Raw genomic sequence first — 13,110 nt, 5'->3', positions numbered from 1 at the left:
AACTCTCATCCTTTATTGAGGAACATGTGTATTCTGACAATATTCCAAGTGCCAGCAGGAGCTCAGAAACTGCTTAGGAAGGAAGTTCTGGAAGGAGTGCTTTGCTTTTCTTTCTGTCCTGGGATGACATGTCTCTCTTGTTTGTCCTTTGACATCTGTCTTCTAGAAGAGGAACAAATTCTGAGTGATGAAGAGGTGAAACCAGTGTGCTAGAAAAGTACTTTAAATCTACACTTTGTCTACAGAAACTTTTAATCTCTAAGCTAATGTATACTGTATTTCATATAAAAGTAAAAAAAAAACTTACATTGCACAAGAATATGGGAATTGGTTTCCAAAGCATAACATTCTCATGATCATTTAAGAAAAACATAACTTTTTGTAAATAAGCAAGTTCTGCCAGGTAAGTTAGGCAAAGCTTAAGAATTTTTAATCTGGAATTCTGGTATGTTCAGACTATTTTTCTTCTTAACTCACTTTTTACAGCAGTGTTTCTCCTGCTTTTGACTGCATCATAATCTCCTGGTGGGCTTGTTAAAATACAGATTTCTGGGCCCACCCCCAGCGTTTCCTGATTGGGTAGGTCTGGGGTGGGCAGATAATCTGCATTTGTAATAAGCTCCCAGGTGGTGCTGATGCTGCTGGTCAGGAACTATACCTTGAGATCTACTGCTCTAGGGGTACTCCCCTCATCAGTTCTGACAACTACATCTCATACTGTGTGGCAGAGTGTATTTTGTTTAACGCAAAATTCTTCGAAGGCTGAAGAACTTTGTTTAAATATTCCCCAAAGTCTATGGGTGCTGTTGCTTTTCTTCTTTCCACTTACCCACTGCTTCACTGAACTTCAGCTAGTGGAGGCTATACTTAAGGACATCAAGAAACTCCTGGAATATTTTCGGCCAAAAGTCTTCATCCATTTACCATCTTCCTTTTCATTTATCACTTATTTCTAGAATCCCTGTTTTTCACACTGGACTTCCAGGACCATGCTAATTTTTTAATGGAATCTCAGCAATCTCATTTTGCTAAGAGTTTTAAATTTTAGCTTTCTATAAGAATAATTTCTAAAAATTAATAGCCATATTCTAGATCCTTTGGATCACTTAAAAAGAAGCAGTGTTGTGGAATTTCAGTTGCCACATTTACATTTATATTTATATTTATTATTGCACCAGCACCTGGTAGAATTGCTTTAATTGTTTTGATTGTCAGTTAACACTAGGAGGCCCGACAGCTTTTTTCCTTTAAAAGGGATCTATATATAAGTTCGAGAAGTGATGTTCTACTCTATTCAACCAGTCTCCACTTATTTTCTTCAAGCTTTATATTTGTATAGGGAGTAAGGTGTCAACATTGACTATATTTTTTAAAATGTGGAATCATATGATTCAGAGAGATACTCTATGAGTTGTTAACCTCCATTTCACCACCATTTCCATAGGGCGGGCTCAGAGTTTTCAGATTCTTATCTGTTCTCTCTTTAATGTATACATGTGATCATATTGTTCTCTAGTCCAAAAGCCTTATATAATTCATATTACCCACAACAGGGTTAGGCAAACTACAGCGGGCCAAATTCGGCCTGCTGCCTGTCTTTGTAAATGTTTTATTTGAACACATTCACATTCATTCATTTATATACTACCTATGGCTGCTTTTGTGCTACAATGGCAGAGTTGAGTAATTGCAACAGAGACCCGATGGCTTGCAAAGCTAAAATATTTACTATTTGGTCCTTTACAGAAAAAGTTTGCCCATCCCTGACCTATAAGAGAAAGTCCAATCTTCTCAGCATAAGATACACAGTTCAGATGGCCTGGGTGATAGAGTGAGACTCTGTCTTAAAAATAAATAAACAATAAAGAAGGCAATATTTCATCATCCAGTTATTTCCTCTTATTCTTCTCAATGTTCACCAAGATATCTTCTAATTAAAATTTGGCTATTCATGTAACTTTCCTCACTAGATATTAATAAACTGATATTTTGGCTCATGTATAAGTCTTTTTTATGAGTATGGTTGCTACGGGCCAGTTTTTAAGAGATTAGACACCTACCAGTTGATTGAAATTGTGTCTCGGTAAACATAAAGCTGTGAGCCATCACCTGAAATCCTATCCAGAGCTACTGCATAAAGACACCCCTCAAACTTACTTCAAACCAACAATGATACTGATTGGAGTTAGTCTTTCACCTGTTTCTCTCATTAGCCATTGTAAAGCTCTTGAAGGGCAGAGGATCTCTCCTAGATCCCATTCCTCACTGGGCTGCCATTGCGAGGTACAGTACCTGGTAGTACACAGCTAACACAAATTTGATATACTTGAATCATACATCAATCTCTGCTTTCCCTTCTTTGGTAGTTCCCTCTTTCTCCTCCAGCTATGTAGTGTCCTCTTGCTCCCAAACTCTAATCCCCTTATCACAACTAAACGGGGACTGAAAATGAGTTTTTGACACTTCTGTTGATCCTTTGTAGACCCTTCTTCACCTTTTATTCCCTATCAACTCATTTGAGCATAAGATTCAGAGTTCTCTGCTGTCTAATCTCCCCCAGTTAAAAACAAAACAAAAACATCTGATCATCAGTCATCAGATCTCTGAAATTAAATGAAAATTTGATTTTTTTTTTAGGTAACCAAATGAGTTTCCTCTTCAGGAGACACCAGGCCTCAGGTTAACTCCACTTCAGGTGCTGGAGGCCTTCTCTTCAATTGTGCTAGGCTTAAGACTGTGTTATGTTGTCTTTTCCTCCTTGGCTTCTCCTAGGATTCCTGGGTGCTGAATCTCCACAACCCACTAGATCAGAGAATTTTTTTGCTCTCAAGATTCCCAGACGAATATCTGTTTTTCAATATACTTACTGTTCTTTTGACATATATTTTTGAACATTTCCTACACCATGAATTATTTGTTCTAGACAACAGGCATAAGCAGTATACAAGACAGACAAGTTTCCTGCCCTATTTTAAAGGTGGCATACAGACAAAAACCAATGAATAAAGGAAGAAGGTAATATGAGACAGCAATAAGTACTATAAGAAAACTTAAAGCAATGGAGGTGGGGAGGATCAGGAAGGCTAACTTAAGTGGCTCAGAAAGACTGTGCTGAAAGATGACTTTTGAGCTAGGACCTAAGGTCTCTAAGCAGCTCTCTCAGCCTAGGACTATGCTAACAGCTGCAATCTAGGTGAGAAATGATGGCAGCTTTGCCTAGGGTTGTGGCTGTGGAGATGGAGAGAAGTAGATAAACATGGTATGTTTTGGAAACACAGCGGTTGGCTGTAGGGGATAAACACACGAGAGGCACAAAGGATGACTTCTAAGTCCATTTCAGTTAGTATTTAATAATATTTCTTTTTTTTTTTTTTTTTTTTGAGGCGGAGTATTGCTCTGTCGCCCAGGCAGGAGTGCAGTGGCCGGATCTCAGCTCACTGCAAGCTCCGCCTCCCGGGTTCCCGCCATTCTCCTGCCTCAGCCTCCCAAGTAGCTGGGACTACAGGCGCCCGCCACCTCGCCCGGCTAGTTTTTTGTATTTTTAGTAGAGACGGGGTTTCACTGTGTTCGCCAGGATGGTCTCGATCTCCTGACCTTGTGATCCACCCGTCTCGGCCTCCCAAAGTGCTGGGATTACAGGCTTGAGCCACCGCGCCCGGCCTAATAATATTTCTTATTCCACACCTATTTTTTTTTCCTGAGGAGCTGAACATTGTCCTGTGCCACCTATATTTCTAAGCCTGCTTTAAAGAGTTTCTTGGTTGATATTTTCATCATAGTCTGTTTTGAGATCCACATTGTGAACGGTCCTAATATGACAGTTTATGAACAAACCCATAATAATGATAATCAACTAACTAAACAAAATCAACCAATCAAAAGTTACTAAATAAAACATTTGCTGGCTGTCCTTAAACATACAGTCTAAACCAAAGAACATGTCTTTTTGTTAATGCCATTTCTGGTATCATTTTTTGCAAAAGATTGAGTCTAAAAAGTAAAACAAGCAAATAACTTGTCATGCCTTAAAAAAAATTTCACACAATTGCTGTTTCTTATTTTCTTTCCAAAATCTTCAATGCTTACTGGTCAAACTGCTGAAGAAGAGTCATGAATCTGACACCCAGGAACCGTAGTGATGATTCCCTTACTCTGAGCTCCCTGACCTTCTTTCTTCTGACAGTCCAGTCCTCAGCTTACCTCAGCTCCACATCCCCATGGTTATCACCCCCCAACAGTCCTTATCCTTACCAATAAGCATGCCCCTCTGTAACTCTCAACATCTTTGACCCTGTCTCTCTGGAACTCCTCTGGCAAAACTCCACATCTGATTAAAACTAACTCTTCTGGCCGGGTGCGGTGGCTCACGCCTGTAATCCCAGCACTTTGGGAGGCCGAGGTTGGCAGATTACGAGGTCACGAGTTCAAGACCAGCTTTACCAACATGGTGAAACCCGTCTCTCCTAAAAATACAAAAATTAGCTGAGCGTGGTGACACATGCCTATAACCCCAGCTGAGGAGGCTGAGGCAGGAGAATCGCTTGAACCCAGGAGGCAGAGGTTACAGTGAACCAAGATCGCACCATTGCACTCCAGCCTGGGTAACAGAGCAATACTCGGTCTCAAACAAACCAACAAACAACCTAACTCTTCCTACTCCTCACCAGCACCAGGGTGGCAGATGAAGCTGGAGAAAAAACACATGAACTGACTGGCTACATTTAAAATGTATCACCACTAATGTCAACGAATACTGACTAATAATTCTAATATTCTAGTATTTCAAATCTCAGTCCAGTCGCTCTCCTACTCTCTTAGATGACTTTTTTCTACTTCTTTTTTCTCAAACCTTCAATACTCCCTACCCCTCACTCTCTGATAACCTTACCTTAATATTTCACTAAGAATACAGAAGCAATCATAAAATAACATCTGAGTTCCCATCATATCTACAAACCTACCACACCTGTACCCATTACACTCTACCTTCCCTCTTGCTGTTATGGATAAACTGTCCAGTCTCTTACCCAAGGCCAATCCTGGCTCTTGGAACCAGATCCCATCCCTGCTCATTTATACAAGGGTTCCAGTACACATTTATACAAGAGCACAACTATCCAGTACTTGTGCTCTTTTTCTACTGGACCATGCCCATTAGCACACAGACTGTAATACATACCTCAAATAAAAAACATACAAACTCTCCTTCTACTTCACATCCCTCTCCAGACACTACCCTACTTCTTGGCTCTGCTTTACAGCCAAACTTAAAAGAATTGTCTATATTTGGTACCTCGAGTCCTCTCCCTCTTATTGTCTCAAATATTCTCCCATCTGACTTTCATCCCCACCACTCACTCCACCCAAAGTGATCTTGCCGGCACAGCGCTAAATCCAATTGTCAATTTTTAGTCCTCATCTTTTTTTTTTGAGACAGAGTCTCATTCTGTCACCTAGGCTGACATGCAGTGGTGTGATCTCGCCCCACTGCAACCTCTGCCTCCTGAGTTCAAGCGATTTTCCTTCTTGAGCCTCCCGAGTAGCTGGGATTACAAGTGTGAGTCACCATGTCTGGCTAAATTTTTTTGTATTTTTAGTAGAGATGAGGTTTTACCATGTTGGCCAGGCTGGCCCTGAACTCCCGACCTAAGGTGATCCACTTGCCTTGGCCTCCCAAAGTGCTGGGGTTACAGGCGGGAGCCATCTTCGTCCACATCTTATGAGACCTATCAGACACAGTATCTGGCCATAAAACACTTTCCTCACTTGGCTTTGGGGACATCATTTTTTCTTGGTCCTTCCTCCCTAACCGCCCCATCTCATTCTCCTCTGCTAGTTCCTCCTCATCTTCCTCATCTTCCAATGCTGGAGTACTTAGTTCCTTGGACAGCTTCTCTTTCTATACTCACTGCCTTGGTGATTTCATACACGGATAACTTTTAAATTGGTATCTCCAATCTGGACCTGTCTCCTGAATTCCATACTTGCAAATAACTATCCATGTAAAATCTCCACTTGGATGGCTAACAGTTTTCTTAAATGTAAACATACAAAACAGACTCCTAATTTTCTTCCCCGTACCTGCTCTTGCCATGTTTTCCCCATGTAATAAACAGCAACACCATTCTTTAGTTGCTCAGGCCAAAAATCTTGGAGTCAACTTTGATTTGTCTCGCACTCCACACATGAGCCACCCAGCAAATCTTGCTGGTTTTACCTTTAAAAGTCATATCTTTACCATCTCCACAGATTCCTTCCACTCTGGTCCAAGCCATCATTTCCTCCTATCTGGGCTATTGCAGTAGCCTCCCAACTTCTGAAAGCAGCTTACCGGGAACATAAGCCAATAAACACTCCTCTGAATGCCAGTCAATCATAGTCATACTTCTACAGATTATGTTAACCCGCTATGGCCTCAGAAGGTTTGCCAATCCCTGAATTCCACAATTCCCCAAAATAAGAAATTGGCCTGTTCTACTTAGAGAAACTGTGTCTAGCCAGCATTGCTCTCCCTTATTACAGTAAGCATTAAATTCAGCTTTGCCTTTGTTTCAGATATTGACTGGCAGTCTTATCGTTTCATGCTGAAGAAAACTTTTGGTCATTATATATGTTTACTTTTAAATAAAACTATTTCAATGTTGACACATATTAGATAATAGTAGTTAGGATCAAAATATTCCCTTTGGATGAATATCCATGTAATCTTTTGAAGTAGATACGGTTCACTGGCCAACAATTTCCCAAGTATCTGCTCCAATTTACCTCAATTAGAAAAATTCAAATTGACATTCCCTTTTCTTTTTTGTTTGGACATGGTTCAAAATTAATCTGGAAATAATGTAACAATATGTTATCTCTGGCTGGAGATTTTAACATTCAAAACATCAAAATACTCTTCTATTTAATGTTAAGGTTGAGTTTCATCTCTGCTGGTTTGAGGAACATTCTCTTTGATGGAGAAGGCTGAGGTAAAGACAGTCATCTATGTATTCTTGGGATTGTTGAGGCTGAGTATGAATATCTGTCAGGGACAATGTGGCAGATTCCTCAAAGGCAAGGGAGTTTCAAGACCTCAAAAGGTCATATCCTTTTTATAAGCTTATAATTCTAAATAACACTAATTATAAACAAAGACTATATTCAGTGACTGTCTTAGCCCATTTGGGCTGCTATAACAAAATACCACAAACTGGGTAGCTTGTAAACCACAGCAATTTATTTCTCACAATTTCCAGAGGCTGAGAAGTCCAAGACGCCAGCAGATTCAGTCAGGTGCGAGCTCACTTTCTGAATCACAGATGGAGCCTTCCAGCTGTGTCCTGAAATGATGGAAATGCAAGGTAGCTCTCTAGGGCCTCTTTTATAAAGGCACGAATCCCACTCATGAGGGCTCTATCCTCACAACCTACTCCCCTCTCAAAGGCCCCACCTCCTAATACCATCATATTCGTGATTAGGTTTCAGCATATGAATTTTAGGAAGGTACAGACATTCAAACCGTAGCAGTGCCCACCACGCTCAAAGCACTGTATTGGCAAACATATTTACCTTCTAAAAAATGCCCATTTTATTTTAGTTGTATATAATGTATATTACTTTGATAGTAAATGGAGGAGGATAGAGATGGGGTCTTGCTTTGCCCAGAATGGTCTCTTGGCTTCAAGTGATCCTCCTGCTTCAGACCCTCAAAGTGCTGGAATTATAAGCATGAGCCACCATGCCTAGCTAAGACTTTTTTAAAGAAAACACACTGGATGCTAAATTTATCCTTTTGTTCGGTTCACTGATTCTTCTATACAGTGAAGCCTAAAAGACAGTATTTTAATGATTTTTGTGGCATTTTGGGGATGCTATCGTTTGTTGACTCAGATATTAGCACAGCTCAGTGAGATAGCTGCTTTGCACACAGTAGTTTGAAAAAAATAGTGGTTGATTATTCTGTGTAAAAGTCCCATGGAAACTAATCAACCTAAGTATGGGATAAACTATGTAGTCCTGTCTTTCCTGCCATTGCTACTAATGCCATCTTGCATTTTAAAAAACGAAATCTATAGATCGCAGAGAAAATAGTTTGAAATCTGAAGGCAGTGCAGAAAAATTTGTTAGGGCTGGAATAAAGGAGATGTAATTAGAAGCAGGTCACGGAGGACTACCTTAAAGTAGAAAGTAGCCAGATCAGTTCTGTGATGATTACAAGAAAATACTCAACAGGTTATTCATATCACCTCAAAAACAATCTTTCAACAAGACCCTGCTGAGAGACTTTGTGGCTCTCTTGTAGGTGCCCCACTTCCTTTTCTGATGAATAGTAGCAAACCAGCTCCCAGTCCTATCCCACCTCCCCTTTTTCTTCTTAGTGGAGCTGCAGCATCAGAGACACAGGGCAAGGTCAAAGAGGAACCGAACCCACTCTGTGCATACCAAAGATGGATGCCAAAGGAGCCACCCTTAGCATATCCAGTTTCTCAGCACCAAATGTTTTTCAGTTTTTAATTTTTTGGTTTGTTTGTTTAATAGACTGGGTAGACTGGGAAATGTTTTCTCCCAGTTGTTGCAAACTCAAAATATCTTTAAAAAGAAATGACATCATACGAACAAGTCTCTGACAGTAATAAGGTTACAGAGGCTGGTTAACTGAAAAAGAGACTTCTACCAGTCCTACTGTGAACAAAACCAAATATGATATGAAGTGGCTTACAGGGAAAGATTTATCAGAGCTCAGCCATCAATCAAAATGCTGAATCCATGCCAAGTGCATAATGGTGAGATTAATCTGAGGGTTTTCTTTCTCTCCCCCAAAGGAAGTATCACCATGACTCATTCTTCCTCTTGCAAGAATTTTCTTAATCCACCAAGTTAGTAAGCATTGAAGAAGACATAAAACCTAAAATAAACTAGGCCAGGTCTAAAAGAAATCATGCTGAGAGCAAGTTGAATGTTATGCAGTGAACAAAAGGTATTATTTTTCCTCAGTTTCAATCCTTCCAAATTTCCTGGGCTTCAAACTAGATTTGGTTTTTGTTTGCTTTTTTTTTTTTTTTTTTGAGACAGGGTCTCACTTTGTTAACCAGGTCAGAGTGTAGTGGCACAATCATGGCTCACTGCAGCCTCAAACTCTGGGGCTCAAGCAATCCTCCCACTTCAGCCTCTCGAGTAACTGGGACAATAGGTGCGTACCACTATGTCTGGCTAATTTTTATTTTTTAATTTTTTTTGTAGAAATGGGGGGCTCAAGTAAACCATCTGCCTCGGCCTCCCAAAGTGCTGGGATTACAGGTGTGAGCCACTGAGCTCAACCAGTAGTGCATTTTAAAATTTTAATGGAAAAATCTTCAGTCTTAAAAATAGATTAAAAGTTTTTAATTTTAGCTACATTATATAACTCAAGCTCCCTTTCTTTGCTAGAATAAGGAGAACTTTCTGTACCTTCTGACTCTTTGATTGATTACTCTGAAACTCTGTAACAAACTGTGACAAACCTATGTAATTAATAGGATTCAATTATCACCAGAGGAGGAAAAACAAAACCCAGATGAAACCAAAATTCTTGTCTTGTTTTATTTTTTGAGACAGGGTCTCCCACTGTCACCCAGGCTGGAGTGATCACAGCTCACTGCAGCCTCGACCTTCCGGGCTCAACCGATTCTCCCACCTCAGCTTACTGAATAGCTGGGACTACAAGTGTGTGCCAACCATATCCAGCTAATTTTTAAATTTTTTGTAGAGATGAAGCCTCACTATGTTGCCCAGGCTGGTCTCAACTCCTGAGCTCAAGCGATGCTTCCACCTCAGCCTCCCAAAGTACGGAATTACACATGTGAGCCACTGTGCCTGGCTGGAACCAAAATTCTTCAGGAGAGAAAGTCTAGCACTTAGTTAGCTCCCAGCATCAAACTGAGGGTGAGCAGATCGATGGATTTAGGGTTTCTGACTTTAATCTCTTCTTAGTTTCCTAGGCTAGATGAAGAATAGCTAAAATATAGTCCTGGTTCTGACAGGTGACTCTTCCATGTCCATGACAAACATAGCAAATCAGCCTTTTTTTTCACTGAGCACAGATCCTCCCTCATTCCTTAGGCAGCTACTACTACCAGTAGATGAGATTTGGCAAAGGTTGAAACCTATTCATTTTATCCCTGAGCCTGATGGACTCAGGTCTCTTCTAATTCTAATTGTCTATGATTTTAAGGAAGCACCATTTAACCCAATCTTGGGGGGAAAAAATACTGACTTGCCTTCATCACTTCCAAGGTGAACAATGTATGAGTAAAAAGGAAAAATATGAAAGCTGAATCATGCTAGATACGCACATACAAAAGCTGAAATACTTCAGGAAAGTGACTTGAAAAACCAGAACCAGATAGACTTAAAAAGTGAACAAAGTAAATAATGAAGTCAAGCATGAGCCAATGTTGTTAAGCAGTAGAGGGAAAAAAAGTTACAGTAGTATGACCATATTAATAAATGCTTTCCTGAAAACTCACCAAATAAAGCAAATTCATATAGCTGATTTTCTATTTTCACACTGATTTCCATAATAAAGTTAGACATGTTTCCACGAAAACATGAATTCCCTACATATCAGAAATCATAGGAATGAATGCAAAAAGTTTCAATCACAAAATTAAATATAAATTCTGTCAATGTAGTATGAATACTAAAGTAGCATATTCATTTCTGCCTTGGTCTTTATTTCCTTTTCTTTTATTAAAATAAATTTAAAAGTATTTACTGCCTCTCTTTATTTTGATTAAATTTTATAACTAAGACACTCACGAGGAGAAGAGTACTGAAATATATTAGAAAAAAGACTTCAGAATAAGAAAAAACAGGTTAGAAAAATGGACTTGGAATTTGGAAAGAGGCCTTTGGGAAACAGGTTTCATAAACCTGTTTATGCTTTAACCGCAGAAGGTGATATTTTACGGAGTTTCAGAGGGTTCTCCTCACCCCATCATTCATTGACATCTATTCCTCAAATGTGGCCTACTTTTTTTGGCCCACTTTTTTCTAGTACCTCAAGAAAGTCTACTGGTTAACAAAAGACCTCCAAGGTCCTTCGAAATCTAAATAATCAACTTTTAAAAATAAATGCTTGAGAATAACTCTGGAAGGATCCACAAGAACCAGAGACAAACTAGTTAGCTGAGGATACGAGTGAGAGGGTTCACTCAGCATTTGCTATATATCCAGGAGGACCCCAGGAGTTTTGTACCATGTGCATTTATTAATTTAATTTTTAATTTAAAGGACAATTCAATCATTTGTTGCATTTTGATGCTGTGTATGAAAAAACAACAAATATTATCTCTGACTTTAGAATTATGCATGCCACCCTCAGGTAATAGCAAGAAATGCTTTGGTAGAAAAAACAAAGAACGATTAGCCATCCGTCCTATTAGAATTTCAGAACGTTATTTAAAAAACAAACAAAAAAACTAGCAATCTGCGAAACGAATAGCAAAGCTCATTTTAAAAAATATGTAATTATATATTCTCCCAAGTTCCACAGCTTTGGACCAAAGGCCCTATTTAAGTGAAATCCTGAAACTGGGATTGAGGCCAGTTTTGGGGTATGTTTTCTCAAAACCTTTTCCCTAAGGAAACATCAAGAGAAACAACTTTAGAAAGTCCTATGCAGGCTCTTCAAAGCCCTATGTCTCTGAGCCCTGCCCCTTCTCAGGAAAGGTTCTAGGACCTAGAGAAATTTCTGGAACCTCATAAAGAGAAGTAAAATATACTGCTTTACTAAGACCTCTGTCACACCAGGCTCTAGACAAGCAAACTGACTCTAAGCTCTTGTTTTCCTGCTCTAACATCTGCATCTTGCCTATAGTCACCTAAAACACTGCTTTTAAGATTTTACTCCTATACTTAGACACATTTCTTGTTAGGTGTTTGTAGTTTGACAATTTCTTGGGTGATTTTGATAAAACACCCCTTCCTACTTGCTCTAAGAATCCTCTGCTTTAACCAGGCTAGATTCCTCAGGGCCTCACAGATACCCAAACTTCATTCTCACCTGGCTGCCTCACTGGTTTCCCACAATGGTGTCACTCTTCTTAAACAATCCTTTTTACCCCAGGCCCAAATTTCACTTCTCTATCTTTTCCGCACACTGCACAATTCAAAGACTAGCTGAAGTCTGTCCTCTCCAAAGCCTTTCCCAGCTCTTCCAACTCTGACTACTCTTTTTCCTCTCTCAAGGTCAGCAGTGCTCCAGGTGTGGCACACCATATAGCCCCACTGCTCACCATTGAGTCCTGAGTACGGAGCCCCAGCTGGTATGAATGAATGCTCCTCAATGGACCATGCCTCACTCCTACACGGTGAAGGCATTCATACGCACCTTCAGAGACATGGCACACTTCTGACTGACAGATACCACTAGAATTACTCTAATCAACTTCAGGGGCCTGGAGATATATCAAGTTTTATTATCACAATTAATTTTCAGATTGAAAGAGAGTAGTAGTTACAATAGGTTTTTCAAGAGGCACAAGCCTTAAATTTGCATAATGTATTTTGTACTTCATGAGGGAGGTGGGGAATTTATTAATACCACTCAAAAAGAGATTTGGTAACTCCTGGAGTTAGGGTATAATTCTCATGAGGTGGGATAAAAGCATGAACTCAGCCAACAGTAGGGCAAAAGAGAGTCAATTCTTCAAGAATCACCACCTTGACCCTAGGCCCTAAATGTAGAAAACCTCATGCCTAATGAGGTTCTATGATATCCAGAATGAATAGCTGAAAAATAACCAACAGACAGGGCACTTGTAAGTAACCACACAGCAGCCACAATCAGCATCCACACAACCCACCATAAGCAATTTTTGGAACACAAAGAGAAAGGGCAAGATGACTTACACACCACAGACAGCACGGAAGAGGGCTTGCTAGGAAAAGTAATTTGTTATCATCAAGCTGTATACTTAAAGTTGAAGGTATATAAATTATGCCTTGATAAAACCGTCTTTTGTTTTTTTTTGTTTTCTTTTTGAGACAGAGTCTTGCTCTGTCGCCCAGGCTGGAGTGCGGTGGCACGATCTCGGCTCACTGCAAGCTCTGCCTTTCAGGTTCATGCCATTCTCCTGCCTCAGCCTC

General features: G+C 39.9%; 1 protein-coding gene across 2 annotated transcripts in view; it reads right to left on the bottom strand.

Moving 5' to 3' along the window:
- TMOD3 (tropomodulin 3) overlaps window positions 1-13,110 on the bottom strand; it is a 78,673-nt gene that overhangs the window by 51,927 nt on the left and 13,636 nt on the right. The window contains exon 2 of one of the 2 annotated variants that reach the window (XM_030930957.1): window positions 7,230-7,322. The exons of the other annotated variant lie outside the window; for it this stretch is intronic. The gene's annotated coding sequence lies outside the window, so the exon portion shown is untranslated. The remainder of the gene's footprint in view (window positions 1-7,229; window positions 7,323-13,110) is intronic. 2 annotated transcript variants of the gene reach the window in all.

The sequence above is a fragment of the Rhinopithecus roxellana genome, chromosome 5 (assembly GCF_007565055.1).
Source record: "Rhinopithecus roxellana isolate Shanxi Qingling chromosome 5, ASM756505v1, whole genome shotgun sequence".
Lineage (NCBI taxonomy): Eukaryota > Metazoa > Chordata > Mammalia > Primates > Cercopithecidae > Rhinopithecus > Rhinopithecus roxellana.
The sequence above is the reverse complement of the archived record's forward strand: the minus strand, read 5'-3'. Positions and strand labels throughout refer to the sequence as shown.